The sequence below is a fragment of the Hypanus sabinus genome, chromosome 6 (assembly GCF_030144855.1).
Source record: "Hypanus sabinus isolate sHypSab1 chromosome 6, sHypSab1.hap1, whole genome shotgun sequence".
In the NCBI taxonomy this organism is placed as follows: Eukaryota; Metazoa; Chordata; class Chondrichthyes; order Myliobatiformes; family Dasyatidae; genus Hypanus; species Hypanus sabinus.
In genome coordinates this window covers 87821981-87846183 of record NC_082711.1, presented here as the reverse complement: position 1 = coordinate 87846183, position 24203 = coordinate 87821981, and the positions used below count along the sequence as shown (strand labels likewise).

The window sequence follows — 24203 nt, the reverse complement described above, 5'->3', positions numbered from 1 at the left end:
TCTCTATAGACCATGGATTTGCACCTTGGAAAGTTTCTAGGGCACAAGCCTGAGCAAGGTTTTTTTTTTAAAATGGAAGACCGGCAGTTGCCCAAGCTGCAAGTCTCCCCTCTCCATGCCACCAATGTTGTCCAAGGGAAGGGCATTAGGACCCATACAGATTGGCACCGGTGTCATTGCAGAGCAATGTGTGGTTAAGTGTCTTGCTCAAGGAGACACACTCAAGCCTCAGCCAAGCCAAAACGGTATACTTATTATTGATGGGAACGGCCACAGGGGTGCTCTGCTCTTCCTGTCTATTCCCCTTCCCTCTCCTCACAGTCACCCAGCTACCTGTCTCCTGACTTTTAGGGGTAACTATCTCCCTGAAAAGCCTGTCTATTTCTGCCTCTGCCTCATGAATGCTCCAAAGTTCATCCAGCTCCAGTTCCCTAACTCTCTTTGTCAGGAGCTGCAGCTGGATGCACCTTTTACAGGTGTAGTCATCAGGGACAATCGTGCTCACCCTGACTTCCCACAAACAGAGCACCCAACTGCCCTAACTGCCGCCTCTATTACCTACTTTTAAGTAAATTAATTACAGGAGCTTACCCGGCCTTACCTCACTGGGAGCAAGCTCATCCTCAGCCTCTGCTTGCCAAAGCCTCTCCAGACAAAGCCTTCCCACTCTGTCTCCCGCTCCTCTGACACCCGCTCCATTAATCTGTTTGCCTTTTAAAATCTCCCGCTGTCGTCTCACAGGCCGACCTTCACGTGCTTGCACAGTCGTGCCCAGTTCAAACAGCCGAAGAAATGACCTTCCCCCATGAAGGACTATAGGGAGCTTGCTAAAATGGCCAATAGTCTACACTCTGCCAGGCAGAGTTGCATCGTTCCTCCTCCTTCCCCTGTCACAATAAGCCCTGTCAGCAGAGCCTCCAGCAGATGCTACAACTTCAAACCAGACAACGCCAGATCTATGTTTTTATCATGCATGCTTCACCGCGAATGTCAAGAAATGCTGACCACCATGCAGTTTCAACAGCAAACATCAGAAGTCTGTGAACACAGTGGGTTCCAGCTGCCTGAGTCATCAAATGTTTATTTGGACACTCTCTCAGGGCGACACTTCCTATGTGACGCAAGCACTCCTGTGTGCTACCAGCTTTGTCCATTGATTATAAGGCAGAACAGCAACAGCAGCAGGATCCAGACTTATGGGACACGATGCATGACACTCTGCTTCAGGGGATGACACTACACATGGGACTTTGCTTTGGCTAAAGTTACTGGACTTCCGCTGTCAGATTCCTGTGTGCCAAAGAACTGTTGGTAGATCTTAAGAGCTGTCGGTTTGTGGACGCAAAGGGCTTTGGATCATTACCTTGTATCCTTCAGTAAGTTCCCCATGACAACTCTGTCTAGCAAAAGCACCACCATATGTGAGTTCACTCGTCTGCTGGGCAATTTCCCAAACATCACCGAGCCCACTTTTTCCACTACAATCCAAAGCATGGAGTCAAGCACCACATTTGCACAACTGGCTCGCTGGTCCATACCTGTAGGCTGAACTCAGAAAAGTAGGCCACTACGAAGTCTGAGTTTACTGTGGTGGAAGTGCACGACATTGTACACAGATTGAATAAGCCTTGGACCTCACCCCTCCACATGTCCCTAAGCCCAATGGTGGTTTCTGTCCATGCAGTGATTATTGCAGCCTTAATGAGGCCACCACCCCGGATTGTTACCCGATGCCACATATTCAAGAGTTTTCAGTACATTCAGCCAGAAAGATAAAATTTTCTGAATTGGATTTTGTCAGGGGCTACCATCTGCCTGTGTGTTCTGAGGACGTTCCTAAAACTGCTGTTATAACCCCATTTGATACATTTGAGTTTCTACACATGCCATCTGGCCTGAAGATTTTTCAGTGACTAATGGACTCTGTGTTAAAAGACTTGGATTTTATTCTTTATTTACCTGGACGACATACTTGTCATCAGCACATACAAAAGTGAACACGTATATTGCTGCACACTTTTCAAGTCAACATGGGCTAACTATTAGACCCACTAAATGCCAGTTCGTGTTGTCTACTATTGATTTACTCGGCCACTGTATTTCCACAGATGGTGTGTCACCCCTGCTGTCAAAAGTCATCACTATTACGGCCAACTCTGCACTACCAAAGCATTGCAAGAGTTTTTAGGCATGCTGAATTTCTATCTCCATTTCATTCTATGAGCTGCAAAACTCACGTTCCCCTTGTATAGTGCCCTTAATAGCAAAGCTCCTACTCACATGATTGAGGGGTCAGTGGACATGCCCAAAGCATTTGACAACACTAAGTGAGCTCTTACAAACACAACCCTACAAGTGCACCTACTCCCCAATGCAACCATAGCCAACACTACTGATGCCTCAGACTATGCTGTGGGTGCTGTGCATGAAACAGATGGCTGAAGGCACATGGCAGCCATTAGTCTTCTTTAGCTGGTAGCTCCACCCCACCCCAGTGAGGAAGTGCAACAAATTTGTCCGCCAGCTTCTCGGTCTCCATTTTCATTGACCACATGCATGCAACGACCAAAGCATTATACTCTTGGTCTGCACAGCAACAACGCCACATGGCGTACATTTCAGAATTCAATACCAACACACAGCACATCAAAAGGAAAAATAATGCTGTGTCTGATTGCCTTTCACAAACTGCCATTGATGCCATACACATTGGGCTTGTCTAGCTTGACATGGGAGCTGACCAAACTACTGACCCAGAGGTCCAGCTTACAGGACAGCAGTCACGCGCCTTAGGTTAGCCAATGTCAAGCTCTAGGGCGCAGGAGTTTCTCTCCTATGCGATGTTTCAAACAGACATCATCTTCCCATAGTGCCAGCAAACTGGAGGTGTATTCTCTTTAACTCCATTCACAGCCTTGCACATCCTGGCAGGAAGGCTTCACAGAAATTGAATGCAAGCAAGTTTGTGTGACACTGCTTTCGGAAGGTGTGCCAGCGAGTGAAAATTAACCATTATGTTCAGGCACCATCGGCACCTTTTGAGGTCCATAAACAAAGGTTTGACCACATCCAAGTGGACCTAGTTGGTTCTCCACGCATTCCCCCCAACCCTACCCTCACAGATCTCTGTGCCATAGTGGATCATATCACCAAGTGGCCAGAGGTTGTCCTTCTAGTGCCGATGATAGCTGTAGATGTAGCTCAGACATTCATCAACACCAGGATTGTTCAATTAATCACCCCATTTGAAATTCTTCCAATTGCTGTCCCCAATTCTCACCAGATCTCTGGGCTGAATTGACCCAGAACCCTGGCATTAAATTGCATCACACCACAGCATATCACTTGCAGTCAACAGCCTGTGCAAGTGGTTTCACTATTCCTTAAAAGCAGCTGCTCCAAAGGCCTCCCTTAAGGATGAGTGTGCTGGAACGATCATATCCCATGGATCCTGCTGGGACTCAGAATGGCTCCAAAAGAGACCCTGCCATCTCCCATAGCGGAGTTGGTGCACAGACATGCACTATAGATGCTGGGTGATTTTATTCCTGATGTCACACCGCCTGGTCAGCATCTCAGCAGCATTCCACTCTCCTCAGTAAACAGAACAAAAAAATTTGCAGATGCTGACAGTCCAAAGCAACACACATGAAATGCTGGAGAAACACTGCTGGAAATCTGCTTATCAATTTCATCAACTTTGCCTCCAACTTGTACCCTGCCCTCAAATTTACTTTGTCCATTTCTGACATCTCTCCCCCCCCCCCCCCCCATTTCTTGATCTCCCTGCCTCCATCTCTGGAGACAGTCTATCTACTGATATATTTTACAAACCTACTGACTCTCACAGCTATCTGCACTACATCTCTTCCCACACTGTAACTTGTAAAAATGCCATTACTTTTCTCAGTTCCTCCATCTCTGTCATTTCTGCTCTCAGGATGAAGCTCTTCACTCCAGAAGACCAGAGATGTCCTCCTTCTTCAAAGGAAGAGGCTTCCCTTCTTCCACCACCATGCCTCACTTGCATCTCTTCCATTTCACACAAATCAGGCCTCACCCCATCCTCCCACTGCCACACCAGGGATCGAGTTCCTCTTGTCCTCACCTACGACCCCACAAAGCTTCCACATCCAGCAAATAATTCTTCAACTTCTGCCATCTCCAATGGGATCCCACCATCAAGCACATTCCCCACTCCCTACAAGACTCCCTTGACCACTTGTCCCTCCCCAATGATCTCCCTCCTGGCACTTACCCTTGCAAGGGGAACAAGTGCCACACCTGCCCCTACTCCACCTCCCTCATGATCATTCAGGTCCCCAGACAGTCCTTCCAGGTAAGGCGACACTTCACCTGCAAGTCTTTTGGGGCCATTTATTGCATTTGGTGCTCCAAGTGCAGCCTCCTGTATATCAATGAGATGTGACCTAGATCATGAGACCACTTCATTAAGCACCTTTGCTCAGTCCACCACAATAAGTGGGACTTCCTGGTGGCTACCCATTTAAATTCTACTTCCCATTTCCATTCTGACATGGCAGATCATAGCCTCCTCCTCTACCAGGATGAGACCATACTCAGGTTGGAGTAGTAACACCTTGTATTCTGTCTGAATAGCTTTCAACCTGATGGCATGAACACAAATTTCTCCAACCTCTGGTAATTATGCTTTTGCAACCCATAAAATTACTCTCACATGTCTTATTCAAATTCCTACAATATAAAAGAGTATTTTCAGATATACTGTACAAGGAGTAAAAGAGAGACAAGTAGATCGTGGACCGCTGGAAAATGATGCTGGAGAGGTAGTAATGTGAGACAAGGTGTTTGCGGAGGAACTCAAGTATTTTGTGTCAGTCTTCACTAAGGAACACAGTAGGAGGATGCCAGAAATGCAAGAGTGTCAGGGAACAGAAGTGAGTGTCATTACTATTACTAAGGAAAAGGTGCTTGGAAAGCTGAAAAATCTGAAGGTGGGTTAAGTCACCTGGAACAGATGAATTATACCCCAGGGTTCTGAAAAAGGCAGCTGAAGAGATTGTCAAAACATTGTAATGAATTTTCAAGAATCACTAGATTCTGAAACGGGTCCTGGAAAACTGCAATTGTCTTAAAGAGTGAAGGGAGAAAGGCAGAAGAAAGGAAATCATTGACTAGTTAGCCTGGTTGGCAAGACACTGAGTCTATTTTGAAGGATAGGTTTCGAAGTACTTGGAAGCACATGATAAAATAGGGTTTCTAAATGGGAAATTTTACCTAACAAATTTGTTGGAATTCTATGAGAAAATAATGGACAGTATAGACAAAGGAAAGTAAATGGATATTGTTTCTTTGGATTTTCAGAGGGCCTTTGACAAGGTGCCACACATGAGGCTGCTTAGCAAAACAAGTGCCTATGGTATTAAGTTTGACTGACTGGTAGAAGGCAAAGAGTGGGAATAAAGGAGGCCTTTTATAATTGCCTGCCAGTGACTAGTGATGTACTACAGGACTCTATGTGTGGAGCTCTCCTCTTCATATTGTACTGTATGTCAATGATTTGGATAAAGGAATTGTTGGCTTTAGGGCCAAGTTTGCAGATGATATGAAGATAGCTGGTAGGGCAGGTAGTGTTTAGGAAGCAGGGTATCTGCAGAAGGACTTAGACTAGGTGAATGGGCGAAGAAGTGGCAGATGGAATAAAACATAGGGATGTACATTTTCATGCACTCGGGCAGAAGGAATAAAGTCGTGGGATATTTTGTAGATGGGGAGAAAATTCAAAGATCAGAGATTCAGAGAGACTTGGGAGAACTCATGCAGGATTACCTAAAGGGTATTTTTCAGGTTGAGTCAATGGTAAGGAAGGTAAATGCAATGTAAACAATGATTTTGAGAGGTCTAGAATACAAAAGTAAACATATAATGCTGAGGCTTTAATAAGGCATTGGTCAGAATGCAATTGGATTATTGTGAGGAGTTTTTAATCCCTTACCCAAGAAAGGATGTCCCGGGATTGGATAGAATCCATAGGAGGTCCATGAGAATGATTCCAGGAATTAAAGGGTTGACATGAGTGCGTTTAGTGGCTCTGGGCCTGTAGTCTCTGGAGTTTAGAAGAATGAGAAGGGATCTCATTGAAACCTATCAATTATTGAAAGGTGGGAAAGAAATGGATGTGGAGAGAATGCTTACTACAGTGGGAGAGTTGAGAACTAGAGGGAACAGCCTCAGAATTGAGGGATGTCCATTTAGAACAGAGATGAGGAAAAATGTCTTTAACCAGAGTGTGGTGAATCGGTGTTATTCTTCGCCACAGATAGCTGTGCCGGCCAAATCATTGGGTATATTTAAGGAGGAGTTTGATAGAGTCTTGATTAATCAGACAGTCAAAAGGTTAAGAGAAGACAGGATGATGGGGTTGAAAGGGATAATAAATCAGCAATAATGGAATGGTGGAAAAGGCTCGATGGGCCAAATAGCTTAATTCTGCTCTTAGGTCTTATGGTCTTCTTCTGAGTGCCGTGTAATGACAAGTTGTATACCTCAAAAGGTCAATACCTGAGCCTCATCTATTCAACTATTTATGGGGGCACCAAATGTTACATCACCTTTTGAAGGAATCTTAAAGCTGGAGAACTCTATTCAGCCTTCTTTACTTTAAGGAAAACAAACCCACCTTAGCCGAGCACTTTGTGACACACTTAAAGATCTCCATCCCAGGTTACATTCCAATGTACACTGTGCTTTCTCTAGTTCAATCGCATCTTTCCAAGAAATAGGTGACAGGACTAAACACAGTAGACTTCAGTTATGCCGCTGCTGGAGTACTAATGTAGCCTCCTTACTATATTCTTACAGGCCTTCTTAACCATCTTGTTTACTCATGTAGCATACACAAAATGGAGGAACTCAGCAGTCCAGACAGCATCTATGGAAAAGAGTACAGTCAATATTTCAGGCTGAGACTCTTCAGCAGGAATGACTCAACTGTAATCCTGCTGCATGGTCTCAGCCCAAAGTATCAACTATACTCTTTTCCATAGATGCTGCCTGGCCTGCTGAGTTCCTTCAGCATTTTGTATGTGTTGCTTAAATTTCCAACATCTGCAGATTTCCTCTTGTTTGTGACTGGATTGTCTACTCATGCATCTTTGGACACAAATTAAGGTACCTCTATTCCTCAATAATTCCTAGATTCATTGTGTAGATCTCAGCTTTATTAGGCCACCAAATATCGATCATGTCATATTTCTGATTACCAATTTCACCACCACTAATTTTCATGTCATCTGTAACTTTAGTAATCATACATCCTATACATATCTATATTATTAATGTAGATGTAGGGTCCCAGCAATGATCCCTGCAATATACTATTGGTGACAGGCTTCCATCTGCAAAAGAATCCCCTCATCATCACTCTGTACCTTGGTTGTAACCAAGCAAATTTTGGATCCAATTTGCCAAATCACCATTTCCTATCGGCTCTTACCTGTTGAAACCATTTTTGATGTGGGTTGTTATCAAAAGCCTTCACTGGAGTCCATGTCATCTATGTCAACTACACTACCCTCACCTGTATACTTTAGCAAAAAAACATTGCATTTATTAACATGCTCATCTCAGAAGTAATGTGCAACTTGCTGGAATATTTGGTTACTGTATCAACCTATTTTTGTAGAGTGTAGCTTACTGTACCCCACAACTATTACTAGTAATGACTTCAGTGGTTCCACCAGCAATCAGTCTGATCAGGAGGCAATGTCAACTGTTTCTCTGGCCTGGCTGTCCCCTACAATAGAGGTTTGTCTCCTCTTAATATACAAGTGCAAAATGAGTACAAAATGTTCCTGTAGTATGGCCTTAGCCTTTACATATCCTTTCTTATGGTCAACATGCTGGCAACTTCTGAGAAGTCCTAAGGCGACCCTTAGTGCACTGCTCAAGGAAATATAGGCAGTCACTATGACCATCAATTGTGTTTTCAAAACCTTCATGAATGCATGATACTGTAAAGGATTGCCATTGAAGATTTGAATCTCTCTTTTAGGCAAGATGAAATGCATTGTTGCTGTACCAGTAAGGCTGTGAATTCATTTTGCCTCCTCATAATATCAATAATGCAGTTTTGATATCTATAATCTAAAACAAGAGCGTTTCCATGCTGTAAATAAATATCTCCCTACGAGTCCTTTGAGCTGTTGGATATTACATAGGTTCATGGTGCCTCATTAATGCAGGTTGAGACTAAACACACTGAAGCTACTTCTTGTGGTCTTGCACATGCATCCTGAACCTCTGGGGAACAAATGAATCAACATTCGCATTGAGTGTTCTTGTTTTCCTCTGTGCTTTTTCAATACAGGAATTCACACCATTGGACTAAACTGCTGGAGCATACTTAGAACTTGCCAAACCTTAAAAAAACCCTACAGCACAATACAGGCCTTTCAGCCCACAAAATTGTGCCAACACATCCCTACCTCAGAAGTTACTAGGCTTACCTATAGCCCTCTATTTTACTAAGCTCCACATACCTATCTAAAAGCCTCTTAAAAGACCCTATCGTGTCCGCCTCCACCACCGTTACCGGCGGCCCATTCCACACACTCACTACTCTCTGAGTAAAAAAAAACTTACCCCTAACATCTCCTCTGTACCTCCTCCCCAGCACCTTAAACCTGTGTCCTCTTGTGGCAACCACTTCAGCCCTGGGTAAAAGCCTCTGACTATCCACATGATCAATGCCTCTTATCATCTTGTACACCTCTATCAGGTCACCTCTTATCCTCCGTCGCTCCAAGGAGAAAAGGCCGAGTTCACTCAACCTATTCTCATAAGGCCTGCTCCCCAATCCAGGGAACATCCTTGTAAATCTCTTCTACACCCTTACTATGGCTTCCACATCCTTCCTGTAGTGAGGCAACCAGAAATGAGCACAGTAGTCCAAGTGAGGTCTGACCAGAGTCCTATATAGCTACAACATTACCTCTCGGCTCCCAAATTCAATTCCACAATTGATGAAGGCCAATACACCACACAGCTTCTTAACCACAGAGTCAAGCTGCGCAGCTGCTTTGAGCGTCCTATGGACTCAGACCCCAAGATCCCACTGGATCCTCCACATTGCCAAGAGTCTTACCATTAATACTATATTTTGCCATCATATTTAACTTACCAAAATGAACCACTTCACACTTATCTGGGTTGAACTCCATCTGCCACTTCTCAGCCCAGTTTTACATCCTATCAATGTCCCGCTGTAACCTCTGACAGCCCTCCACACTATCCACAACACCTCCAACCTCTGTGTCATCAGCAAAATTACTAACCCATCCCTCCACTTCCACATCCAAGTCATTTATAAAAATCACGAAGAGTAAGGGTCCCAGACAGATCCCTGAGGCACTCCACTGGTGACTAACCTACATGCAGAATATGACCAGTCTACAACCACTCTTCGCCTTCTGTCGGCAAGCCAATTCTGGCTGCACAAAGCAATGTCCTCCTGGATCTTATGCCTCCCTACTTTCTCAATAAGCTTTGCATGGGTACCTTATCAATTGCCTTGCTGAAATCCATATTCACTATATCTACTGCTCTTCCTTCATCACTGTGTTTAGTCACATCCTCAAAATATTCAATCAGGCTCATAAGGAACAACCTGCCCTTTACAAAGCCATGCTGACTACTCATCATATTATACCTCTCCAAATGTTCATAAATCCTGCCTCTCAGGATCTTCTCTATCAACTTACCAACCACTGAGGTAAGATTCACTGGTCTATAATTTCCTGGGCTATCTCTACTTCCTTTCTTGAATAAAGGAACAACATCCACAACCCTCCAATCCTCGGGAACTTCTGCCGACCCACTGATGATGCAAAGACCATCGCCAGAGGCTCAGCAATCTCCTCCCTCACTAGCGTGGGGTACATTTCGTCCATTCCTGGCAACGTATCCAACTTGATGCTTTCCAAAAGCTCCAGCACATTCCCTTTAATACCTACATGCTCACGCTTTTCAGTCTGCTGCAACTCATCACTACAATCACTAAGATCCTTTTCCACAGTGAATACTTAAGTAAAGTATTAATTAAGTACCTCTGCTATTTCCTCCGGTTCCAAACACACTTTCCCACTGTCACATTTGATAGGTCCTATTCTTTCACGTCTCATCCTCTTGCTCTTCACATACTTCTAGAATGCCCTTTCTGCTCGCCAAGGCCTTCTCATGGCCCCTTCTGGCTCTCCTTATTTCCTTCTTAAGCTCCTTCCTAGTCGCCTTAAAATCTTCTAGATCTCAAACATTACCTAGCTCTCTGAACCTTTTGTGAGCTTTTCTTTTCTTCTTGACTAGCTTTATTACAGCCTTTGTACACCACGGTTCCTGTACCCTACCATAACTTCCCTGTCTCATTGGAACATACCTATACAGAGCTGTACACAAATATCCCTTGAATATTTACCACATTTCTTCTGTACTTTTCCCCGAGAACATCTGTTTCCAATTTAAGCCTCCAATTTCCTACCTGATAGCCTCATAATTCCCCTTACTCCAATTAAACGCTTTTCTAACTTGTCTGTTCCTATCTCTCTCCAATGCTATTGTAAAGGAGATAGAATTATGATCTCTATCTCCAAAATGTTCTCCCACTGACAGACCTGACACCTGACCAGGTTCATTTCCCAATATCAAATCAAATACAGCCTCTCCTCTTGTAGGTTTATCTACATACTGTGTCAAGAAATCTTCCTGAACACACCTAACAAACTCCACCCCATCTAAACCCCTTGCTCTAGGGATATGCCAATCGATATTTGGGGAATTAAAATCTCCCATCATGAAAACTCTGTTATTATCACACTTTTCCAGGATCTGTTTCCCTATCTGCTCCTCAATATCCCTGTTACTATTAGGCGGCCTATAAAAAAATCACCCAGTAAAGTTACTAACCCCTTCCTGTTCCTAACCTCCACCAACAGAGACTCCGTTGACAATACCTCCATGGTGTCCACCTTTTTGGCAGCTGTGACACTATCTCTGATCAACAGTGCTACGCCCCTACCTCTTTTGCCTCCCTCCCTGTCCTTGCTGAAACATCTAAAACCCAGCATTTGAAGTAACCATTCCTGTCCCTGAGCCATCCAAGTCTCTGTAATGGCCACTACATCCCATCACCAAGTACTGATCCACGCTTGAAGCTCATCCGCTTTGTTCACAACAGTCCCTGCATTAAAATAGACACATCTCAAGCCTTTGGTCTGAGCGTGTCCCTTCTCTATAACCTGCCTATCCTCCCTCTCGCACTGTCTACAAGCTTTCTCTATTTGTGAGCTAACCTCCTCTTCCCCAGTCTCTTCAGTTCGGTTCCCACCCCCCAACAATTCTAGTTTAAACTCTCCCCAGCAGACTTAGCAAACCTCCCTGCCAGAGTATAGGTCCCACTGGGATTTAAGTGCAACCTATCCTTTTTGTGCAGGTCACACCTGCCCCAAAAGAGGTCCCAATGATCCAGAAATCTGAATTCCTGCCCCTGCCCTCAGCTACGCATTTATCCTCCACCTCATCCTATTCCTATTCACACTGTTGCATGGCACAGGCAGTAATCCCGAGATTACTACCTTTGCAGTCCTGTTTCTCAACTTCCTTCCTAACTCCCTGAAGTCTTTGTTCAGGACCTCTTCCCTTTTCCTACCTATGTCATTGGTACCAATATGTACTACAACCTCTGGCTGTTCTCCCTCCTGCCACAGGATATCTTGGACGCAATCAGAAACATCCCGGATCCTAACACCTGGGAGACAAACTACCATCCGGCATGCTTTCCTGCATCCACAAAATCGCCTATCTGACCCCCTAACTATAGAGTCCTCTATCACTACTTCCTTCCTCTTCCCTTCCCTACCCTTCTGAGCCACAGGGCCAGACTCTGTGCCAGAGGCAATGCCACTGCCGCTTCCCCCAGGTAGGCTGTTCCCCATACCCCCAACAGTACTCAAATTGTCAAAGGGTACAGCCACAGGGGTACTCTAGAACCTGACTCTTCCCCTTCCCCCTCCTGACTGGTGACCCACTTGTCTGTCTCCCAAGGCCTTGGTGTGACCACCTGCCCATAACTCCTCTCTATCACCTCCTCGCTCTCCCTGACTAGGCAAAGGTCAAGTTGCATCTCCAGTTCCCTAATTCTGACCTTCAGGAGCTGCAGCTCGACACACCTGGTGCAGATATGGCCTTTCGGGAGGCTGGAAGACTCCAGGACCTCCCACACCTGACACTGAGCACAGAAAACTAGCCTCACACACATACTTCCTACCTCGCCTCGTCCCGTTACCACCTAAGCCCGTTGAGCCAAAGCCCTATCATTCTGAGCCAAAGCCCTATCACTCTGCTGCCCGCTGGATATGGCAGCCTTCTTTTTAAACCTTACACGCTCTACCGACTGTCGTCACATGCCTGCACAGTCTCGCCTCTTTACCCCTTGAACATTAACTTTGGCAATTTCTTTCTCCTATTTAGTTTTTAAACTGTTGTTTACTTTTCTGTAGCTCCATAGCAATCAATCGTTCCTCTTGCTCCTCCAGCACATGCTTGTCCTTCAATAATTGTTGATGTGCCATTAATGCAGCTAAATCAGCCTTTGTTTTGACACCTGCAGAGGAGGTATTAGATGCAGAATGTGCTCTTCCTGCAGCTGAACTTCGAGTGCTGGCATTTGATATACTGTTGCTCAAATTTACAACATCCTGAGGATCACCTGCTATCCGCGTAATCAGAACGTGCCTCAGTCTTTGAGGAACACTGGCTAGCGGAGGTGAGACACATCCACTTGTTCCAGCAGCATGAGCAAGCTTGGGTCATACTTCTTCACAACCTCTGTGAATGCACTACCACAGGTGTTGATGTTTGAAAATACCCATTTCTTTGGGAAGTATAATGGTAACAGTGTTTGATGTTGCATAGCAACAGCTTCACAGAGATTAATCAAGTCCTCAAGATAAAATTGCACTTGCAAGGCATTTTCTTTACTTTTTAAAGATCCTGAATTGATTGCATTAAACCCTGAATTTTGTTCACATTTTTTTCATTCTTCTTTCAAAGACCTTCAATTTGATTAGCCTTAACTTTAGCATTAAGTTTAATTTCTCTTATGATAGCCCAACTACAGGGTCACTGATGACAGTTCCATGTTTTGATTTACTCAAGTTACTTTCTCCTTATTGCGCAACTTGCCATTGTTACTCACAGCGCATTTACAAAATGCACCAGTGATATTCTGTTCAATAAATGTATGCAACAAACTGTCCACGCATCCACAGCACATAAACCAAACAAACGGTGTTCTCAGCACTTCAATAAAACAAAACAACGACCTCTCGGGCAAACACCAGTGGACAAGCACTGTTGACCATTCAAAACTGCACTTAAACCACAAATTACATCATGGACAGGTCTCTTGTACTGTAAAGTGTTGTGCTAACCATTACACTACCTGCCCACCCTTGAAGCTTGTTGATTAGTAATGAGAGGATGATCGTGCTGAATGCCAAGCTATAATTGATAAACAACAACCTGGCATAGGCGTTACTGTCGTCCAGGTGTTCCAAAGCTGATTGTATCATCTATTGACCTGTTGTGGCGGTAGACAAGTTAAAATAGGTCCAGGTTCTTGCTAAGGCATGAGTTAATCATAACCATGACCAACTTCTCAAAGCACTTCATCACAGATCATAGTAGATGTGAGTGTGACTGAGTCATTGAGGCTGCTCACCCTGTTCTTCTTGGACACCAGTATTCTTGATACCCTTTGAAGCAGGTGGGAGCTTCCAACTGCTGGAGTAAGAGGTTGAAAATGTCCTTAACACTCAAGTCAGTTGGTCAACACAGGTTTTCAATATCCGGCTAAGTACACCATTGGGCTCACACCCTCTTGAAATATGTTCTGGCATCGGCCTCCAAGACAGATCACAGGGTTGCCTGATGCTGTGTGGATTCCCACAGTGAGTTATTTTTCCTTTCAAAGCATGCATAGAAGATGTTGAGCTTATTGATGAGGGAAGCATCACCGTCATTTATGCTATTAACTTTCACCTTATGGGAAATACTGATATGCAAACCCTGCCACAGCTATCATGCATCTGATTGTGTCTCTAACTTCACAAGGAATTGGCTTTTTTGTCTTATGTTTGCCTTTTGTTAGACATTCTTCAAGTTATTGTAGGGTTCAGGATCATCGGTCTTGAACACCATAGATCAAGCCCTCACAGTCCATTCCATCCAGGGTTTCTGGTTTGGAAAGACACAGTACATTCTCAAAAGCACACATACATCCATATGGGTCTTGATGAAGTCAGTGATGACTGTAGCATGACCTGAACATGGTCCAGTCCACTGGTCTTCCTCTGTCTACCTTGACCATATCTTCGTAGTTTCCACCACTGATGCTGTGGTCCTCAGTCTCTGCCTTTCTAATGGGAGCAGAAGTACAACCAGCTGATCAGTCTTGACAAAGTCTGGCACAATCAGCATTCTTGATAGTGGTTTAACAGTGAAAATGTGTCAGTTTTAATGACAAAAACAAAATACTACAAATACTTAGACAGCATCTCAGTAGAGGAAGTTATCATGACAGTTCAAAATCCTTTGTCTGAACAAATAAAAAGAAAATAAAGAAAATAAGTTGGTTTTCAGTAGCGTAGAGGGAGCTAATGAGTAAAAAGGGAGAGTCATAATGGGTTAATGGGGACAGCTGTAAACACCAAATTCTTTTTTGTAATTAAGAGGCTATGGGATATATCCTGCAGGCCAGACTACCAAATAAGTGTGGAAATCTGTGACAAAGTTGTAATGGACAGAAATAGCCAGTTCTGATTCAGAATACAAGAGCACGGTATCAGATATTGGCAGTATTAATACTGAGTTTGTAAGTCTGCAACATGCAAAGATGAAATACATGGTGTTCCTCAAGCCCTGTTGCAACAGTGGAGGAAGCCACAAAGGTCAGTAGAGAAGCAAGATGGTATATTAAAATTACAAGCATCCAGAAGGTCAGAATCACCCCCATGGATTGACAAATCTTTTTTTTAGTTTCTCCTCTTTAGAAAATACCACAATGTGAACTCTGAGTGTAATGTACTAGATTAGAAAATCAAGGGAATTACTCTTTAGCTAGATAAATTGTTTCTTAAGTCCCTTGATGGTGGGAAGAGAAGAGTTGAAATGGCAAATGAAAGTGTAATAAAATACCAGTTCTTATAAGATACATCTTGTCTGATATGCTGAAGGATGATCTTTCAAATGCAGAGGAAGATGGGGTGGAAGATAAAGACCGGGGAACTCTTTCTTGCGCTCTACAAAAGGAGAGGTGGTGAGAATACTGATGCAAGAAAGAAGGGCTTGCTCTCCTATACTACAGAGGAAAAAAACCTTTGGGAAAGAAAGAGGCATTATTGTTCAATGCCTTATTATTAGAGTAAATAGCACACAAACCTGAAGTTAATGGAAACCCACAGGAGGGAGGGTGGAAATGGGGTTGATATAGCAGTGGAAATCTGTAGGCCTGCAATGGTTATCTGTGGCTAATTCAACACTGAAATTGATTTCTTTTCACAGATACAGCCTGACCTGCTGAGTGTTTCCAGTATTATTAATATGGAAAGAAACATCTGACATTGCAGGTCCCGGACCCTTCATCAGAATCTAGGTAGAAAAGAAGGATCAGATTGTATGATCTGTTAATACTGTACTGTACAATTTATTGGAATATGCACAGCAAGCCAGGCTATATAAAGAAAGGTAAAATTGCCTCACATAATCGATCATATTACTTTTAAATGCTTTGTAATATTTTAATTTGAAATAACATTATCAAGAGAAACTGTACTTGGTAGATGTGTTTAAAAATGCCAGAATACAAAGCCACAACAAAATTTGATTATACTGAACAGCTACAACATGCAACAAGTATTCACAAATGGAAAATAGACAATAGGTGCAGAAGTAGACCATTCAGCCCTTCGAGCCTGCACAGCCATTCTGAGATCATGGCTGATCATCTACCATCAATACCTGGTTCCTGCCTTGTCCCCATATCCCTTGATTCCCCTATCCATAAGATACCTATCCAGCTCCTTCTTGAAAGCATCCAGAGAATTGGCCTCCACTGCCTTCCAAGGCAGTGCATTCCAGACCCCCACAACTCTCTGGGAGAGAAGTTTTTCCTTAACTCTGTCCTAAATGACCTACCCCTTATTCTCAAACCATGCCCTCTGGTACTATGTTGCAATCAGATCCCCTCTCAATCTCCTTAATTCCAGCGTGTACTAGCCCAGTCTCTCTAACCTCTCTGCATAAGACAGTCCAGACATCCCAGGAATTAACCTTGTGAATCTATGCTGCACTTCCTCTACAGCCAGGATGTCCTTCCTTAACCATGGAGACCAAAACTGTACACAATACTCCAGGTGTGGTCTCACCAGGGCCCTGTACAAATGCAAAAGGATTTCCTTGCTCTATTGCAAATGTTGCCCTATTTGCAAAAATCCCCATGATTCTTTTCAATACTTAAATTGTAGCAACAGTTTCTAAACGCATTTTCCATATGGCAATTCCCTTCAACAGACAAATCCATCAAAGTGTTAAAATGACAGACAACAGTAACATTCTATTCATATCCTGCCCTCCTTTGATCCTCCGTGGCCTTTTTGCATTCCATAAATTTCTGTAACTCTGACTTCAATTTCTGCAACATTAAATAGATTTTTACTTTATGTGCATAATGTTTCATTTTTGTAAGGCAATTAAGGGAGTATTAGTAATATTCCTCAATCTGTAATTGTTCAATTAGCATTAAATTCTGAACCATTTCTAAGGCTTACAATTTCCTTTTGGAGTTCCAGAGAAAAGCAGTAATGAAAATGCCCAACGAATGAAAAAATAAAATTACTCAAGCTAAGTTTGAATGCCGGTTAACAAAGCCCAAAGCTTTAGGAGAACACATTTTAGCAGGTCGAAAGAATTTAAGGCTTAAGGCCGAATTTGGAGTCCAGTTCTGGTCACCGAATTATAGGAAAGATGGCAACAAAATAGAGAGAGTACAAAGAAGATTTAGTAAAATGTTACCTGGGTTTCAGCATCTAAGTTACTTGGAAAGATTGAACAAGTTAGGTCTTTATTCTTTGGAGCGTAGAAGGTTGAGGGGGGACTTGATAGAAGTATTTAAATTTATGAGGGGGATAGATAGAGTTGATGTGGATAGGTTTTTTCCATTGAGAGTAGGGGAGATTCAAACAAGAGGACATGAGGCTTAGGGGGCAAAAGTTTAAGGGTAACATGAGGGGGAATTTCTTTACTCAGAGAGTGGTAACTGTGTGGAATGAGCTTCCAGTAGAAGTGGTAGAGGCAGATTCGGTATTGTCACTTAAAGCAAAATTGGATAGGTATATGGCCAGGAAAGGAACGGAGGGTTATGGGCTGAGTGCGTGTCAGTGGGACTAGGTGAGAGTAAGCGTTCGGCACAGACTAGAAGGGCTGAGATGGCCTGTTTCGGTGCTGTAATTGTTATATGGTTACATAGGTGTTGATCCAAGCTCATGTTTAGAGTTGGAGTAATATGAACACTTGCTGTATCCTCTAGTTATTTATTTATTTGATGCATGACAGGAAAAAAAACTTATACTGTATGACTATATTGATCTGGTTAGATAGGAAAAATGTTAAAATGAAGCTGATACAAAAATTGGGCTAATTCATATGGGAACATTCAACAAGGCAACAGTAAGGCAGGTCTGGAGGAATTGAGGGGTTTAAGAGTGTATGAGAGCAAATTAAACATAGAAGGATAAATCAGTAAGTTGGGGAGAATTAAAAATAAGGCGAGAAATCTAAAATGAAAACATAATGCTGCAAAAACTCCAGGTCAAACAATATCTACAAAAAAAGGAAATGTCCCCTTTGTCAGAATTGGAATGGAAAAAACTAGTCTAAATTTCCAGAGAACGATGGGAGGATAAATGGAACTATTCCTCCTTCTACTACTTCTTTGTAACTTAAGATCCTTTCCTAATTTTGAATAAGGGCCTTTGCCCTGAAATATTTTCTCTTTTCAGATGGTATCTGACCTCTTGAATGCTTTTAGTATTTTATGCTTATTATAGCCAGAGGGTACAGCTGTTCTTGCTCTGATTAGCTATGCTTTCATACATAACATAGGGACCATTACTGGAATGAGTGATAATTGAAACACAAGAGAAAGTATGGCTCTTTACATATAGAGAGGCATGACTGTAGAGAGAATGGAATGTTCCACGTCAGGTATGATCCTGCAAGGCACTAAAGAAACATCTTGCATGGAGTGTCCAGCTCTGTCAAACGTCCAAATGTATTATTGAGTCCCTTCAATTAACAGTGCAAATAAGTGAAGTGAAAGCAGTTTAAACCGTAATGGTTTTTTTTGCATTGCTGTCAGATTTGCATGCAGATGCCAACTCCCATGCATCCTGCTCACACAGAAATAGCATTGTAAAATGTTCAAAATTGCCAATTTATGAAGTACTTGCAAATAATGGAAAAAAAAACATATCTGAAGCTGGTTATAAAATGTCTATCATTACACTCTACTTCCTGCTAATTATCCTATTTGTCACTATGGTTTGAATCCTACAGATTTTTGGGGCCATTGAACACTACCACACAATAGGCCCTTCAGCCCATCATTTTTACACTGAACATACCAAAAAATCTTGCCAAAAATCCATGTGGTTTACATCAAATTCATTTCCCTTTTTGACCTCTACCTCAATTTAATTGATTTGATTCTTGACAAATCCATGTCATGCTGATTTAACATCGTTTTATACTGTTCAAGACTGGTTCCAAAAATTTTCCCACCACTAAGATTAAACCAACTAGCCTTAATTATTAGGTTTATGACTTTCATGTTTTTCTGAACAGCTGATTCCAACATTAACATTAGTAGTCCTCAAGCACACTTCAATACTTTTTGCCAGAGTGGATTAAAGTATGGGAAAAGCCTTTAATCCACCCTTTGTTCAATAATCCAGAACACAATCTGAGATACTCATTTTCAAAGATGACAAATCTCCTAATACTTCCTCTCATCAATATTTATTAAATATTTTACATTCTTCCTCAACTTTATCATTCCACTTTTTTCTAAAATATTTTAAATCTTTTCCTATTAGTTGCAGAAGGATCTTGACAGGGCAAAAGTAGAGAAGTTTCCTCTTGGAGAATCTAGTATTAGTGTACAGTCTACCTTTTTTTAAAAAATTGCAATTTAATCTCGATGCAATACAAATTGTAATTCTTAATGCAAGGTCTTGAGCGGAAACATCAACTATTGCATTGCCTCTACAGATGTTGTTTGATCTGCTGAGTTCCTCCATTAGCTTGCATTCTGCTCTTTTTGAAGACCTCACGTTTACAATCTCTGTTCAGAGTGTGGATAAACCTTCGATTCTTCTCTGCTAGGATAAAGTTTATTGTACTTGGTATGCCACAGAAATGCTTTCACTGTGCAGGTCAGATCAGACGATGACAACATCCCTACTGGTCTAGTTTTGTCAGCCTCAAAAAGAGGTCAAAGCTGACAAACCTCTTCTAGCCTAACACAAATCTTGTGTTACATAAACAAAAACAGCACCCGAGTTTTTGAATACATTTCCTTTCCCAAGGACCTAACTTGTGCTTAGACTGGTGGAATATAGCACTGGTAGATTCAACACTATGCTGATGTTCAAACAATGTACATATTTGAACCATAAACGCAACAATAACTTCATTTAAATTACAGACTAAACAATGAAAAAAAACAATGGGTTATCTTTAAAGAGATTTTTTTTACCAAATATATGACTATGTTGAAATGGTGGTTCAAGAAAAGAGATTTATGCAGAGGGAGAGTGTGAAAGCCAAGGAATTTGAGGAGAGCCAATCCAAAAGACTGGTTAGGCTGGAACTAAATACTGGCTCCAATTCTTATTGACACACTTAACAAAAAGAAACAAGCTTCAAGACAGTGAAATAAAGATTTACTAAAATGATTTTAAGGACTGTTGTAAAGTTTTACTGGAGAAGCAGAGGCTGGTCCCTTTGCAGCAAAGGTGGCACAGAGATTTGATAAAGGAGTTGTGTTGTCTTTATGACAGTTATTTAGTTTATAATATTTTCACTTAGTAATTCATTTGTTAGCATTTTCTAGTTAGAATTAGAAGTGTTTAAAGTATATTCATTGCCTGTAAAATATATCGGCATGCGATGACGTCACATCCGGTTTCGCCGCGTCTCGTGGGAAAATACCGGTTTGAGATCAACACGAGGGTGGGGGCTCACCACGAGGCAGACCTGAGCAGAAGTTGTTTTGCAAGCATTAGAAATCACAGTGAGAGCAACGCTGTAAGTTAATAGATAATATTGAACTAAGATGTTAACGCCGATCCTGTTAAAAGTAACGACGGTCGATAATGTTTATGTTTTTGTTAGTTAAAGAGTTGCGGATAGTTTGTATTGAAGTGTATTTAAAGTAGTCAATGGCGTAGGTAAACTCTGCCTGTATACTGCACCTTAATATAATGTAGTTATAGTCACTTTTACAAGTATTTACAATGGGAATGTGATATTAAGAAAAGAACAAATACTGTATCAATCTTGTATTGTTTTATCAACAGTTTTCACCATATGTTAATGTAAAGAGTGAACAGTAAATGGTTAATCTTACTGCGACCTGGTTTTCATTGACTGTGGTTTATCTCGGCGTTTAATTCGGCGTTATCGGTTACACCCGAACGAGAACGTTACAGGAGTTATAAAAACATTATTGGATCAGCTTAAAGTCAGGAACCTGGGGACACAAATAAAACATAGGAGATTCAAGGAATATCTTACTCACCAGTTCGGACTGTTATGAATGTACCACAGCTCTGAGGGGCCGAAGGGGCGGGAGCAGCCCCCTCCTTCCGGAGAATCGCAAGAGCACTATTAATTCGGGTCTCGGACCCAGGAAAATGAGAGACAATGTAATGGTTTTGGCCAGGGCTCTTAGAGACACCTGTGCTAAGGGCATGACCCTGCTACGTGACAGCTACCACGGATATGGACACCCTCGGGCAATGTGGGGGTGGGGATTGCATCACCCTACTTTGATGGACATCTACAACTCTGCAAGTCAAGATAAAAGGGGACTGCAGAAGGCGGTACCCCAGAGAGACGCACCAGAAGGACTCGATCGCTCAACGCTCCCGTGATAGCTGGAAGCCAGTCAAAAGCCACGTGCGCTCCGTAACTTCTCTGCCTGGGGAGCAGGTGGCTGATAATGCCGAGAAGGACTTCGAACTAATAACAGGGAAACAATGCTCCCCTGATTCAACGGAGTTGCTTCGTCAAAGACCCGGGCAAGTTTTGTCGTTTCTCCTCACTCTCTCTGAAACACGTGAAACCCTGCGATTCCCCAAAAAGACTGAAGCCTGCAGACTTCTGAGTGACTTTTATATTTCCAACGGACAATATATTATCCCCTAGACAACAGTCGAGATTATTTCTTAATGATGATTATTGCTATACCCGTGCTTTAGATTGAGTTTTGCCAATGTATATGTTCTGAATGTTTGTATTAACCTTACTTTTGTGCCCCCTTTATGAATAAAACCGTTCGAAAATAGTGCCATCAGACTCCAACGGACCTCTCTATCTTTGCTGGTGAGTTATCCAGTTACGGGATACGTAACAGGACCCAGAATTTATTACCTGCAAAGTGTTAGGAATGGAATCATAGCCTTCAAAAGAGAACTGGATAAGCAGCTGAGAGAGAATAATTCACAGGCAAGGGAGAAAGAACAAGGAATGGAGCAGATATGATTGCTGCACTAGAAGCCAGCATAATTCCACAGGCAAAATGGCTTTATTTTTGAATAGCTTTATTTTTGCTGAAGACATGTACTTGACAGGCCCAGATTTACTTCTAATGTGCTTCCTATATCAACTGCCTCAAAACGAGACTTAGCAGAAGCTATCCTTAATATATTTGCATACGACCCCATGACTTCCTTGTTATATTTAGGCTTCCTTTTTCTTTGCCCAAAACTGGTCAATTTATACCCTTGCCATTTTCTTCCTCTGTTCTACTTAAAGTACAAATTGCAAAAACTAATCTCGTCAAACATATCAATCTTATCCTATTTCTATCACCCAACCCTATCAAAACTGCAAGGCAAAGTGCTCTCATGGATATATGTTGCATGCCAGAAAGAATCTTGTGGTGCAGCATTAGCATTTGTCTTTTTCTACCTCCATGAGACTGAGTTGTGAGCTCGATGCTCAACCCAGCACAAAAGGAAAGTGCAAGGAGCCAGCTGGATTCCAACCCAGGCCCATTCACCTCAAAGTCCAGCAGAGATTCCATTACACCATCAGTGGGCTATTTTAGATCAATGACTTATCAGAACTAGCAAGTCTGAAATCAAATGTTAAGTGGAAAGAGTGAAATCAACAGTTTCAGTGCTAAGTTAAAGAATGGTCAGCTTTATTTATCATGTGTTGAAACGTCAAAGCATACAGTAAAATGCATCATTTTTGTACCAAATCAAATCAGCGAGTATGTGCTGAGACAAAACGCAAATACTGCTGCACTTATGGTACTAATACAACATGCCCACAATTTACTAACCTTATCTGTATGTCTGTGGCAGTCATGGGAAGAATGTACAGATAATGGTGGAAATCAAACCCTGATCAATGATCACTGGCACTATAAAAAAATTACACCAACTGATTGGCAATCATGCCAACCAACAGACTGAATAATGCACATAAAAACAGTGACGTATGAAAGATTGATGAAAGTTTGTTAATCATAACTGATCTGTCTGGAGGAGAAACAAATGAGGACAAATCAGGGTGATTAAAAAAAAACAGGGTAACAATCAAAATTGGCTGAGGCAAGTTTAAACTCGAACAATAAAACCAAAATGTCAAAATCTTGGAAGTGGCCAACAGGTCAGGCAAGCACCTGTGAAAAAGGGTAACATTTTAGATCTTTGATCTGATTCTAGCATTTTCTATTTGTCTCAGATTTTCAGCAACGCTGAGCATCACATCATTCCCATTCCATAACTTATTTCCCTTCAACATTTTCTCTTTCACCTGACCACTAAATTCTCCCCAAGCAAAATACTGGCAGTAATTATATGCATCTGTGATTTGTAGAGAATGCAGTGTTTTAAATTTTGTGCAGAACTCCTTTTTATTATTGCCCCCAAATAAAAATAGTAACAGGAAAGCATGCATTATATTTTAATTAATATTATCACTGCTTATGAGTAAGGAAAGTTTGTATAAGATACACATGGGCAAAAATAGACAACTTGTTGCCGAGAAAATTATCCACTCGCTCAGTGCTCAACCAATGTAAATGAGCACTCAAAAATTAAAAGTTTGTTAGAGAAATGGTAGTTTTTCTTTCTTCTGCTCATTCCCTTCATTTACTAGGTATAAACATTTACAGGCTGAAGAACTTCACAATTGATTTTCTTGGTAAGTTACTTCTCAAAGTAGTTAACGGTGACCCACTATTATATATGGGCTCCATTGGGTAAGAATGATTATCTTCCCTGATGGACTTCAAATCAGATGAGTTTTTAATGATGACATGGTTTCATGGTCATTAGTGTTTATATTATTTGTAATTATTTTACTAACTGAAACTTCTCAGTCACTGTGGTGCAACTTGAAATCCATATTAAATTATTGTACACACATCAGGAATACTAGGTCCAGTAACTTAACCATTTAAATCCAAGGATCCCAATTTAAATTTAATTCACATTAGTTATTAACACTCGGTGCAGTAGTATATAGTGCCAACAGACTTTGCATGTTTGGCCAAAGTTACAGTCTATTTCGCAACCAAGAGATGAAAGATAATCTTGTTAAATCTTGCTCTCCTGCCTTTTAATGTCCATTAACAAAGCAAGCAACGTATTCTTATAGCCAAGAGTATTGTATTTTAAACAAGAGAGAATCTGCAGATGCTGGAAGCGCAAGCAACACACACTGTTTAAGGAACTCAGCAAGCCAGGCAGCATCTATGGAAAAAGAGTAAACAGTCGACATTTCAGGCCAAAACCCTTCAACAGGTCTCCTGAGAATACTGCATCTCTCTCTCCTACTGTCAACATACCACATCTTCCATTTCATGCTCACCA

At 41.9% G+C, this 24203-nt stretch overlaps 1 protein-coding gene and 1 long non-coding RNA gene across 8 annotated transcripts in view; one reads left to right on the top strand and one right to left on the bottom strand.

The window, feature by feature from the left end:
- LOC132395672 (uncharacterized) overlaps nucleotides 1-21654 on the top strand; it is a 35942-nt gene extending 14288 nt beyond the window's left edge. The window contains exons 2-3 of the long non-coding RNA XR_009512712.1: nucleotides 15598-15688; nucleotides 20673-21654. This is a non-coding gene — a long non-coding RNA (uncharacterized LOC132395672). The remainder of the gene's footprint in view (nucleotides 1-15597; nucleotides 15689-20672) is intronic.
- ppp1r9a (protein phosphatase 1, regulatory subunit 9A) overlaps nucleotides 1-24203 on the bottom strand; it is a 237037-nt gene that overhangs the window by 198517 nt on the left and 14317 nt on the right. The gene's annotated exons all lie outside the window — the stretch shown is intronic.